The sequence below is a fragment of the Protobothrops mucrosquamatus genome, unplaced genomic scaffold (genome assembly GCF_001527695.2).
Source record: "Protobothrops mucrosquamatus isolate PMUCROS unplaced genomic scaffold, P.Mucros_1.0 scaffold582, whole genome shotgun sequence".
NCBI classification, from domain to species: Eukaryota; Metazoa; Chordata; class Lepidosauria; order Squamata; family Viperidae; genus Protobothrops; species Protobothrops mucrosquamatus.
This window is the reverse complement of record NW_015386882.1, coordinates 310,761-324,961: the sequence shown is the minus strand read 5'-3', so window position 1 is coordinate 324,961 and position 14,201 is coordinate 310,761.

Here is a 14,201-nt window from a genome sequence, read left to right as displayed (position 1 = left end):
GCTAGAGCAGGGGTCCTCAAACTTGGCCCTTTTATGATTTGTGGACTTCAACTCCCAGAATTCCTCAGTCAGTGTGCCTGGCTGAGGAATTCTGGGAGTTGAAGTCCACAAGTTATAAAAGGGCCAAGTTTGAAGACCCCTGAGCTTGAGAGGCATCTGTTGGAGAGGCATTAATTCAGATGTGTGCGTTCTGAGTTGGTTTCAGTGACTCCTCCAACTCTAGAATTCTGATGGAAAAACTGAAGATGTTCAAGATTGATGGCTGAGAGGTAATTTGGATTTTGGCAGGGTATGAATGCAATCCATAAATAAAATCTGGACAACAGAACCCAAGAAATGGACAAAAGTAGTGGGGAAATCTTAAGGAGAAACAATGCTTCTGCAAGTCCTCCTAATAGTGGGTGAGACACTGCTTTTCCTTCTATGACTCAAAACTGGCCATATTAGAAGTCTATGAGGTTTGTTTTTCTCCATTTCTCCCTTGTATCTCAGTTTTTAGATATTTTGATCGTAATGCAAAGAAAGCCTAACTAAGAGGATTAAGACCTGAATTGTACTGTATGTGAATGAGAAATAAACTGGAAATACGAGGACTGCAGGCTGGGCAGTTGAGAAAAAAAAAGCAATTAAAAAATACTTTTGTATTGTTGCCAAAAGTTTGCCAAGGATCAATCTCAACTTGAAGAAGACTTTATCTTAAAAGAAAGAAGAGCCATAATAGGGTTCTGATACCTTATCCAGGTTCTCAAGAAACCATGGCATTGCAACAACTCGTATCTTTGTAGGATAAAGCAAGTACCCACCCCCTAGAACCAAAACACTAACAAAAGGCAGAATGTGGAAGGGAAAGCAATGATATTCTTTATCTCCTTGTGTTACAAAAATAAGTATTGAAGGAAAAACACTCAGGAAGACATCTGCTGAAGTACTCAATGCATGCCCTATAAAACGTCAGTCCCTCTATCCATCTTTTCCAAACCTCAGTCTTCTTGCTAAGCACTTTTATGCTGGATTTACATGGGATGCCATGTTCTCTTAATAACCTAACTATGGGGATGTCAAAAATAGCTTTAATGAAAAGAGGAAGAGGGCTTTCTAAACAGCTGTATCATTAATCACAAGGCGGACATAGAGTTAGTCATGTGCAAATTAAAACACCACTGCTCTAAAATGTGTGTATGGTTTTACAGAAATAAAGAAAAAATTAGGTATGCATGAGCCCAGCATGTGGGGAAAGAGTTGGATGTCATGCGTAGATGTATAAGAAAATCAGACTAATTTGCCAAGCAGTTTCTGAGGTGCAATGTTGAGTCCCTGTATCATGCTTGGTTGTACACTGTTTTGGTATCTTACGAAGTGATCACGACTGCTGGAATTTTCTTCTTATTATAGCCAACTTCATAGGAGGGGTGTCTGCTCAGGGTGTAGTACCCATTTTATTTACAGAAGTCCATAGGCTCAATTTCAGAGAAAGGGGATTAGATAGTAGATAATGGGAAGTGTATTTGTCTGAAACCCTGCAGAGCTTTTGTCCTTCTGCTTAGATGGAAAAGCAGCCTGCCTAGATGTATAAGACACTTTTCTCTGCCTTTTTCTGGATAGAATGTTCATACAATTTCCCATAATTAATTCCAGCCAGCAACGTCTTCAAAGGACAACTCCTTCGTTAATTACTTAATCTCTGCACAATAGAGCCACAAATAGGCACTTTGACATCCTGTTCGTTTTAGTGGTAGCATTAAGTGTATGCCAAATTGCAGCTACTGATGCTCATTACACTTAATTTTCACGATTCTCTAATTTTGCACAGATTTGCCTTGATGATATTGTACTTACTGTGAGTCTATGCATATTAGGGTTGAAAGACTTTTTCAGCTAACTAATAGAAATTTCTTGTCTGTTAGATTTATGTGTATTTGTTCCATCTTTCTATTGTATTAATCTGTGATAAAATAGGCATCTTGAGTGTTTTGAGACTCAAGAGGTTTATTGTTAAATACATTTTATATAGATTACTTTATAAGGACCCGCATAGTAAAGACAGAACAGTGAAATCCAAAAGGTTAAGCGGATTCTGATTCATATAGAATGTGCAGATCAGATTGATTTCATCAGAGTTGACCAAAGCATTAAGGGAAGATGGTATAGATAGAATTTAAGGAACCAAAGAAATGTGCAAATGAAAAATGCAGAATTCAGTCAGATTCCTTCTTGTTTTGCTATTGCAGATAGGGAGAAAAAAGGAGAAATTCCAAAGAGATGAATTTCAGGAACCAGTAGATGTCACCTTCCTTCACTCTCCCCATCTCTTTTCAGTTTAGTTTCAAGGCTCTATGCCAGGGGTCTTCAAACTTGGCCCTTTTATGACTTGTGGACTTCAACTCCCAGAATTCCTCAGCCTGAGTGCCTGGCTGAGGAATTCTGGGAGTTGAAGTCCACAAGGCATAAAAGGGCCAAGTTTGCAAACTCCCGCTCTATGCAATTCCAATGGATCTGAGTTCTGAATGCATCCCTCAGAAAGTAAACAAAACTTTTTGATGTGGTGAAGGCAGCAAGTGATGACAAGACTTGGGTTAGAATGAGCCATCATTCTGGGATTTTTTTTTTCTGTCTGTAAATTTTGCATTGGTAGATGTTGAGAGTGTAGGCGTACAAGAAAAAAAATAGAGGTGTTAATAAGACTTTCCATCTATTGCCCTTTCTTATACAACTGAAAAATAATACTCATATAACCTAGGACTACGGACGAAGCAGAGCCAGTTTTCAAAAGCTCTCTGGTCTTTCTTCCATTGATCTGGTGAGATCTGTTGCAGATTTGGAACCTATTGTAAAAGGTTTTTTTAGAAAAAATAGAAAAAAGGTCAAATGAATAATTCTGTATAAGGCAAAATACTGGAACTTGTTGAAAGTTGGAAAAAGCAATGGTATCCATTTTAAATGGCTTGTTAACAGCTGTGGGGGTCGGGAAGTCTGGCTTAAAATTAGTAAAAGATCTGTTATTTCAAAGTATTGTTATGCTAAAACATGGATTTAAGGTAAATCCTCTTTACCTTAAAAAAGATTGTTTTAGAGGGCCACTCTAAATTAGTATGGAAGTTCCTATCGGAAGCTCTGTATTCTGAATTTTGTTTGAGATGTTCACATATCTGAGGATTTTTTTTAGGAGAAAGGCTTAATTTTTGATGAGAGCTTACTTCTTTCTTACAGTCATATTTGAAGCAGACTTGCTACCATTGCAGTCTTCTTCAGTACAGTATGAATTTCTGTTGCCAAAAAGGAGTAAAGATCTTTCTTATAGGAGAAAGCGGTCCAGGAATGTTGCATTTTTTTCCAGAATAATTTATGTATGCTAAACTTACCTATGGATGCACTAGGTCTTTAGTGCATATGCTCGGTCAGTTGGATTGGTCAGTTATAAAAGCTGAGCTTTGCATGTGTTTTGTGGGACTGAAGAAAGAGAGATAGAGAGAAGATGCAGAGCTTAAGAAAGAAGGGGAAGCCAAGACTAGGAGAGGACGAGGGAGAATGGAAGGAATGGGTCATATTAATTCCAAATTAATGGTACAACTACATTCAATTACGTCTGTATCCAGAAATAAAATATGTAGCAGAGGAAAAGAGGATGACAAACAGCAAGATCCTTTTGACAGGTCAGATTGCTAAACCAGATAGTGCCTTTCTTCTATCTGTGCATTTGTTTTTTTCTACCTAAGTATGGAACTTTACTTTTCTTGCTATTGAATCATTAATGCAATACTAGGTTCCTCTATTTATTTATACAAAGACAGACAATTTAGTAAGGTATCACTGGGGTCTAGATTACTCAGTTAGATTAGACCCCAGTGATAGAGACAGAGAAACAGAAAGGAAATAACAGCGTATATATGTTTATAACTTAGTGTCCTCTTATTTAATTGAAGAAACCTATGCTCGTACCTTTCTGCTTTATCTCTTAAATTATTCTAGGCAATATGCAGCATAAAATATTTGTCAGTTTAGTCTATGAAGGACGATAACAGAAAGAGGCAGCCAAAGATTATATTATATTACATTTCACACATCAGTATGCAGAACCAGACACACTTATAAATGCTCCCTACTTATAGGAGATGACCTAATCTCAGAATAACACTTGATGTTTGTAGCTCAAGACAGTCATTGTAGCTCAAATTGAATAATATACAGCATTTAGCCCTAGCCATACATTTGTAACAATGCATTTTGTCGTGTATTTCTCATTGGATGTTCATTTGAGGAACGCTGTGTAGCACTTAGTGTTTAGGGATGCATCTTATGCATAATTGGAATTCTCAAATAAGACTGACATTTGGAATGTGGAATATAAACGGAACAAGGGCATTTCAACAGAGCTCTGTAATTGGGGGTGAATGGAGTAAATGTGTACACATGTGCTGCAGAAGGGCACAGTGGAAGGTGAAACTGCACACTCTTCAGCAAATGAAGGATGAAAGCCAATGGATCAGTGTCACGGCATGACAGTGTAGAGTATAAATGATATTGTCACTGAGTACAGCAACTATCAAGGGAATTCCACTCCACTGAATTACATTACTTAGGCAGACCTGAAGGTATTGTGTGTGAATGAGTGGAGACACTGGAGAGGGCAAAAAAGAGTTTGTCAGCATAAACCAGGAATTATTTCAGAACCACTGGCTGCAGGCTTCAGAGTTTCATGCATTGCTAAGGCTAGCCATGTTAACGCTTTTCAGGGAATTCTATACAGAATTTTTTTTGATGGGTGGAATTTGCATGTGTCATATTCCATTTGGTTATTTCAATCACAAAGATGTATTTTCATCTGTAGTAGAGATGCCAGTGCATGCCATTTGGGTAAAGCCAAATTAAAAGAGGAAGACTGTAGTGCTAGATATCTGCTATGTCTCACTGCTTTAATTATGAGGAAGATTCATTTGTTGGGACTTATATTTCAGGCATGAATGAGTGAGGTTTTTCCTCTTTCTGGGTCCTGTATTTGACATCGCCTTAAGGGGAGAACAATGCAGAGATAAGACTGAATTGGGGACTTTCTGCTTTACAACATTATTTTTTGCAGTCATTGCAGTATATCATTTTTTTGAACTTGGCATAATCACAAAAATATCATCAGCATTACATTACTAAAATACAATTATCCACAATACCTTTTCCTTTTTGTGGAATATTTGCTTCCCTGAGAAATACTATTGAAGCCATAAGAGTTGTCTTGAAATCAACAGAGTCTGAATTATTAAGATGGGAACAATAGTAGGGGTATTAAATGGGGCAGAGAATTTGGGTGGATAAAATGCTTTAGGAAAAATAAAATAACAAAATTTTAGAGATGGTTCTATGGGAGGGGCTATTGGAATGCTATGGGGAATGGCTGTTTTCCACTTGGGTGAGAAATGTTGTTCCCACAGTTGTCTCTTTCTGTCTTGATACACCAGACTATTTCCAGCATATTTGATAGAATTGTATTCTCTAAGGCAGCGCTAGACAACTTATTTAACTTACAGGAAATATTGATTTCTGCCCAATCTTCACAAGAGACATAGCCATATAACCGCTCTTATAATATTATTAGATTTGCTTGAAGTGAAGTCCTAAGATGGCGCTGCAGTGCCCTTTAGTATACAGTGGTATCTTTCCATTGCTAAGCAAATAGGAATCTTGCTGCTGTTATCATTTATAAAAATAATGTACTCTGTAGTTTTTCCAGTGTTTTGTCCATCAATCCTAACAAGCAGTTTAAATATGTTTTGAATTATGTGTACTTTAATACTATATTATTCATGCCCACTGGTAGAATGCATGTCCAGAGATGGTAAAATGTTCCTTCTTGACTTTTACATTTCCAATATATGTTTGAAGTCCCTTTATTCATTTTGACAATATATCTTACAATGATATTACAAATCCCAACTGCTTAAAAAATGCTGTAATGTTTCTTTCCTATAGTCTTTCCAAAACAACATTTAATTATCTTTTTTCTTTAATTGTACAATTATATCAAGGGAATTTTTTTTCTGGTAAATACTGAATTATGTTATTAAATTGATGGTAGTATACAAAACACACTGTTGTGTTTAATTTTCAAAAACACTCTATGAAAATATTTTTTAAAAAAAATTCTATCTTGGAAAGGGGAGAATAACACTTTCCCTGCACCAGTGTCTATCTTTAAAAATCCATTAATGTAAACTATTCTTACTAAAGCACTTGTCATTGAAATATTAATGTAAATTCATATCTCAAGAGAGCCTGACATGTGAAATGCAGTTGCATATACATTTGGCTTGCTATAAAACTCCCTCAAATGGGTGTCCAGATTAATTTGATTAATAAATAAAAATAAAACCAGAAAATTATCTCACTTTTCTAGTTACCTATAAAGTTTTATCTAGATATACTTTTTATTCAATGCCAGACTGGCATTGTATACTGAGTTTGGAAAAGGAAATATATTTTGAACTATAGAATGAAAGATGTCCCCCCCCCTTGGAACTTCAGAAAGGGTAAACAGATTTGATATCATTTTGAGACAGACTGTGGTACTTAATTAAAATACCAGTATTTCATATTACAATACAATACTCTTTATTAGCCAAGTGTGATTGGACACACAAGGAATTTGTCTCTGGTGCAAAAGCTCTCAGTGTACATATAAACAACAAAGTGATATAATCATGATACCAATAGGAAAGATGAGAAGGATAATAGTAATACAGTCTTACTTCTGTTCATCAGTAAATATCCTTAGACATAAGACAATGCTGTGGGAATTAGGTGTTCAGCAGAGTGATGGTATGTGGGGGTGGGGGAATTGTCTTGTGTCTAGTTGTTTTGACATGCAGTGCTCTATAGTGGCGTCCTGAGGGAAGGAATTGAAACAGTTTAGGTACAGGTTGTGAAAATATTTTCTCAGTCCTCTTTCTGACCCATGCAATATACAGATCCTCAGTGGAAGGCAGGCTGATTGGAATTATTGTAAGAAGTGGTAGAATTCAAGGGCTCTTCCTAAAATCCACTATCATCTCTATAGTTGTAAGTGTGTTCAGCTCCAGATTGTTCCAGCTGCACCACACAGCCAGTTGTTCAACCTCCCGTCTTTATGCAGACTCATCACCAGCTCAAATGAGACCAATGACTGTTGTATCATCTGCAAACTTCAGTACTTTAACAGAGGGATCCTTCAAGATGCAGTCATTGGTATAGAGAGAAAAGAGTAATGGAGAGAGCACACACACCCATGGAGGGGGGGATGCCTGTGCTAATTGAACAGGTATTTGATGTGATTTTACCTAGCTTCACCTGCTTTCTTTCTGTTAGAAAGCTTATAATTCACATACAAGTGAGGTGAGGCACAGCTAGCTGAATCAGTCTAGAGAGAAGAATTTCTGGAATGATGGTATTCAATGCCGAGCTGAAGTCTACAAAAAGGATCCCCAAGGGAATTCAAGATGTTGTAAGATGTAATGCAGTGACTTATCTATGGATAGTGGTGGTTTTGAAGGATCCTCAAAGATAATCCTAAGGTCCTTTTTCTCGGCTACCCTATTTTACCTTTAAGATTGATTATTCTCGGGTAAACTGTAATTTCTAGACCACAATTCCATTTTTGATGAATGAGATGGTCTTGCTATGACAAAATTCAGAGCACGTAATGAAATGCCCGTTACTTTTTTGATGGGAGGGTAGCAATAATTGACAGTGATCTCCTGTCAAATCTACAGTATAACACATTCGGGTCATCTACCAGTTGCCGATTCCCTTCAGTAAGAGAGGGAGGTTTTCAGTAAAGGAGGGAGGTATGCTGTATAGCAGGGGTGTCAAACTCAATTTCATTGGGGGCCGCATCAGCATTGCGGTTGCCCTTGGGGGGCCGGGTGGGTGTGGCCAGAGTGGGTGCAGCCTACTGGGTGGGTGTGGATGGAGTGGGTGTGGCCTACTGGGTGGGCGTGGCCAGTTCTACATCATTCGCGTCAAGGGTGCCTGTGGGGGCCTGGGTATGAGTGGGACAGATCTGAGGGTCTCTGGTAGAAGGAAGTGGGACCAGGGCAGGTGCCAAGGCATGGTCCACCAGGGCAAGTGCCAAGATGGCCACCACAAAATTGTACATTGGCTCCCGGCTGGCCTGGGCCAGGGCCAAGGCAGCAGGGGTCATTCCCTCACTGTTTCCAGGATGGCTTCGCAGGCCAAATGAAACCACTTTGTGGGCCGCATCTGGCCCCCGGGCCTTGTGTTTGCCATGTCTGCTGTATAGTCTCAGAACACAGTTCTTGTCAAAACAGCATTCCAAAAAACATATTCAACCATTCTTAACCTTGAAAAGTTCAAACCACCATGGGAAAAGTGTTTCCTTTTTTAGTTTCTTTGGAACAAAATTTCATGGAAGCTAAGGTAACAGGAAACTGCTAAGGCTGGCATTTAGTGATCAAGCTACTTCAGTTTTATTTTCTTAATAAGACTTAACATGACTGCAGTTAAGAATTGTCCCTTTTCTCCCTTGTCAAGCTTTACAAGAAAGATATATTAAATGGGAATGGGATGTAAGAACACAAAGTCTCCAAGTAACCTGTAAAATTTGAAAAGTCTTTGATCCATCCATGAGATAACCTGTAATTTCAGACCAGGGCTCCATGGTTATTATAACTTGCCCCAAGCAATTTGCTGTTGTCTCAGGCTCAAATTCCCAGTTTCTAGAAATGAAATTATAATTAAATCAAGTTTATGAGTTGATTCAGAATTGCTTTGAACAGGAAATGAGAATAGTTTCCAAGTAAATCACTTTATGTGGCTAAAAAAACTGCACGGTTGTTCTGCTTGAAGACATTTATCCCAAATTTTCTGGTATTCCTAATCTTGTCCTTCCTGAATTTAATACTCACAGGAGAACACTAAATTACTTTAATAGGTTTGTTCTTTCATTCCTTTACCCCAATTCAAATGAAAGATTGAAGTTGTTGAACCTGTGACCGTGTTGTCTACATATTTTTATTCTTGAAGATGGTGTATTGTTAGTTATTTAGTGAAGACTTAACCTTACAATTTAACACATCTCTGCTAGTACATAAGAAACTATATTTTATAATTTGTTCTGAAGTCATTGCCTGGAGAAGTCCAAGTTCATGCAATTTTCTTGGCAAAGTTTTCCAAAAGTGGTTTGCCATTGCCTGTTTCCTAGGGCTGAGAGAGTAACTCGACTGTAGTCCAGCTGGCTTTGTACCTAAGACAGGACTAGAACTCATAGTCTCCTAGTTTCTAGCCTGGTACTTGGTTGAACAAATATATTTTATTTTGTTTAAAAATGGAATCCAGCTATACTTGAAAAGAGTTCGATCATCATGACACCACTTATTAAAAGCTGAAGTCCTGATTACCGCATAGAACAGCGGTTCTCAACCTGTGGGTCGTGACCCCTTTGAGGGGCCAACGACCCTTTCACAGGGGCCGCCTAAGACCATCGGAAAACACATATTTCCGATGGTCTTAGGAACCTGTCTCGCTTTCAACTCCCCCTAAAATTCTTCATTCAGGCAGGCTTCCAGAGTTCGGCCAGCAGGATGCAGGTAACCCCTCCCCCCTGTCCTGCTGCCTCCCACGGCATTGTGCCACTCCACGTCCCGTGCCTCAAGCCTCCGTGGCACAGAACCGCTGGCGTGGTCCCCAATGGCCGCTGACACTCTTCCCACCACCAGCGACCATGCAAGCCCTGGCAATTTTATGGTTGGGGGTCACCACAACATGAGGAACTGTATTAAAGGGTCGCGGCATTAGGAAGGTTGAGAACCACTGGCATAGAACAAAGCCCAAAGTTGGGGCCATTTAGAGAACCTCTCCCTGCTGATCTGAATACCTAGACTGAAAGTGTGATATTTTGAGTACTTCGGTCATAAACCATTCTACTTTTTGAAGACTAAAGCCAACATCATGAATTAGATTCCATTAGCTGGCATTGATTTAAAAATTAGCATTAAGTCCTTATGTTCAATCATGCACCAATTGTAGCTTCCACACTGTCTTCAAAGAGCACTCAAAGTTCACATGGCAGTAGTCTAATCATGACGTTATTGCAGCACGGATCACTGAAGCAAGACTTCACTTTCTAGAGTGATTCCAGAATTGCTTCTAGGGAATGAGATTCACATCGGCAGAGCTCTTAATTTAGATTATGATGTTATAATTGACGGCAGTGTGTCACTGAATTAGTTGTTCTTTTATCCTGTGTCTGTTATTAGTGTATGATAAGTAACATTACAATTGTTGCTACAAAAACAACTACTCCTGTGCGTAGCCTTGTTGAATCTTATTAATAAAATAATATCAAAGGAAGTGTGATCTCATCCAATATAGTAAAGAGCAATGCAAATCACTGAGAGAGTGTTTTGCTCCAGTGAAATATTGAGTACAGCCCCTCCTTAGCTTGTTTTCAGAAGCAGTCTGGCTTCACTTCATCCTATGCCTTCAATGCCTACGAGGCTTCACTTCATCCCGTGCAGAACCATCTATAACAAAGATGTCAAACTGGCGGCCCGCGGGCCAGATACTTCACATGCAGGCCACACCCACCCTGGCTCCACAAAGGCAAAAAAATCACGATACGTCACGTGACGTGATCAAGTTTGACACCCGTGATCTACAGGCTTGTGCCAGGACTGGCCAAGGTTACTAGGAGACAGTGAAGCAATGCAGGGTGTCGCCTCAAGGCAAATGGCATCACCTCATTAAAGCCAACCAAAGCTGCATCGCACAGGTGTGATATAGACCACCTTCCTAGATCTTAAGCCTGAGAACCTTCCCCAAACATCTCATCGTTTGTGGACTCGCCTCAGTTTATCAATTATCATCCACCCCCTCATTTCTTCCAGGCAGCTTTGCAAGATCTCCTGGTCCATGTGAAAAGGAGAGAATTAATGAAGCAGATTCCACATAGCTGTACCAGCTTGGTGTAGATATTCAGCAATTGAGAAGAAAGAATAAAATCCAGTGGACCCCCACAACAAAAGAAATGGGAAGATGAATTAAAATCTCTCATTGCCACTGTCTAGTTGCAATGGTAGGAATGGAATACTTGTAGTTCAAGGCCTCAGGTTTCTAGCTCACTGGGCCATTTCAGCAATGTTGCATGATCAGTGCTGTCAAGAACCACTAGAGATCCAGGAGAATCAACCTCATATGACTCTCTTATCTCTTTCCTGATAAAGGTTATCAGTCAAGACAGCCAAAATGTAGGGTGCTTTATCCAGGCTTGAAGCCAGACAAAAACTTATTAAATAATTTATTTTAAATCATATTTTTTCTACACTTTCTGCAGCAGAATTGTACCATCTGGACAACCTATATTCTTTCTTCAATAAAATATACCTATGAGCATGATCAGATTTAATATCTTTAATCCCACAACATGGAGCACCATGTTAGCCTCACAGATGTTCCCTTATTTTACACGACCGTGCAATCATCCTAGCATTACCAAGTTGTCTTATGTATTTTCTCACTGCTTTCTGCCATTCATTTGGAAAAATGCAGAAGCTGGAGGGGCATAATATAAGGATGAAGAACTTGTAAATCCCCAAATGTTGAACAGCAGCTGCCATATCCCAGATAGATGAGACTCCTGGGAATTGGAGTTCAGAAAAGTCTGGAGGACTGCAAATTTCCCAGCCCCAGATAATGTCAGAAGATGCCCTTAGGTTGGCTGTTGAGGGCAGAAGATATGAAAGCATTTTACATATTAATGACTGCATCATAAAACTTGTTCTGCCAGCTGTTTGCACATAGTTTTTAGACTTATGACAGTGCAACAGTATTACAAGGACATTCCTCCTCAGTGTTAAAAACAGGAAAGCTTGTGCTATTTTTAAAAATGTGACCCTATGCAGATTTTGGCCATTATCCAAAGCAATAGCTTGTCATGAAGGAAGGCACTTGGTTTTCTATACCTTGTCAGAAGCCATCAACTGCTTTTAGAAACAAAGAACATTTCTGTTTTTTGAAACAGTATCTTAATTCCTGGAAGCTAGTAGTTAATATATACAGGTAGTTCTCATTTAATGTTGACTTGTTCAGCAACCATTCAAAAAACAAGGGGGGCTTAAGATGAGTCCTTGTAGTTGTGGCTACTGTGACATTCCCTCAGGTATGTGATTGCTAATAAGACACTTGAGCACTGGCTCACAATTGCAACATCACAGCACCCTGCACTCGCATGATTGCCATTTGCAAACTTCACAACTGGCCTCCAACAAGCAAAATCAATGGGGAAGCTGGTAGAAGGTTGCAAATGGTGATCAAATGGTGACTACAAGATGCTGCAACCGTGTGGGATTTGTCTAACAACTGCAGCAGAGTCGTTCTGTGAGTGAGATGGTCCATCTCTCTCTAAATTTAATAAACTGGAACTACTGGAATTGCTGTTGTAAGTTGGTATAGTCACGTGATATTACACCCTGCCCTATGACAGAATTCCCAGTCCCAATTATTGTTGGTAAATGAGGACTTCTTGTATTTGTTATTATTGGATTTTAAATGGTTTCTTGTGTGCTACATTAAAAACCTTTGTAAGGAGGCTGTAACTCATCTCACCACTACGGTTATCCTACTCAAGCAGGGCAGCCTGGTGAATACAGCAATAATTACTTTAAACGGTACTCACTTCCATTACCTTGTTTCTTGTCTTCCTACCAGAAAGATAGGAACAAGGTTTAAAGAAAGAAACTGTCTTTCCCTTTTTCCTAAGGACAGAAAACATGCAAACATGTACTTACTGACTCATACACGGTTCACAGAAACTATCTGAGCTGCACTACCAGCTTACAGCACCAAGATACAATCTGGAATCAACAATGACTGTTTAAAATAGTGTTTACTTCATTAGAAATCAGGCAGTAGCAAAGAGGAACACAAATGGGTGTTGGGCATAGAGAGAAAAGATTGGATTCAAAGAGTGAGTGTAAACAAAGGCAGTTCATCCAAACAAGCTTAAGCCCCATGGGAAAATAGTTGTGAAAGAAATTGGGCAAGGTTTTGGGCATATCTAAATAGAAGAAAAAGATACACCTGCCTGTAAATGTTCTAGAATCTGGCAAGTGCAGCTGGCAGGTTTGGTAAACGTGGTTCTGTTATTATAATTATATAATTATTACATATAATTATGTTATATAATTACATAATTATTATATGGTTTTTTTACACAGTCAGCCAGATGTTCAGACTGGATATGGCATTTTTGTTCACCTATTGAGTCCTTCCCAAGCATCTAGGATAGGCAGGTGTGAATGGTTGATGGTGTTACAGATATAGTCACAGAACGTAAGCTGTTCCAATTAAAACTGCCTTTTGCAATTGACTGATGGTCAATTTTAACAATGCCAAGGGTGTTCAAATGGTGCTGGGTTGTTTTGGGATTGCATCCAAGGCGCCTATTGCTATTGGTACTGCCTTTGCTTTCTATTGTCACAGTCATTCTATTTCTATTTGCAGGTCTTTGTATTGTATTATCTTCTCTTAGAGAGCCAGTTCTGTCTAGTGCTTAAGGCATCGGGCTAGAAACTAGGAAACTGTGAGTTCTAGTCCCTCCTTAGCCATGAAAGCTAGCTGGGTGACTTTGGGCCAGTCACTCTCTCTGAGCCCAGCCCCCCCTCACAGGGATGTTGTTGTGGGGAAAACAGGAGGATAAAGGTGTATTAGATATATTTACTGCCTTAAATTATTGATAAAAATAATAAATAAAAGATATAAATAAATTAAAAAAAAATATTGTAATGTGGTTATTAAAGTTTTCCACTGCTGTCATTAAAAGCCTTCTAACCTATTTTGTTCAAAATGGGAAGATAGTTCTCCAAAAGCATGAACATGGGAAATTTAGTCCTGCTTACTGAAAAACAAGCATCCTCTCATCTTCACAATTACCATCATGAGCATGGATTGGTGAACCTTCTCTTTAAAAAAAAAACAGCTGCTGAATAGCAGAGATCAATACATTTTAAAGCAGCTCTATTAACTTCTTCCTTCATGAATAAGTCTTGTCATATTAACCGTAGTAGTAGCATTCTGTGAATGTCTGCTTCAGATTTCCAAAACACTAAATAGTAATTGAAAATAGCTGCACAGAAGCCCAAATACATATTTTCCAGCTGTCAGAGTTAAAAGATAGTGAAAAAGGGAGGTGATTAATTGCACATCTTACTGTGAAAGAACAT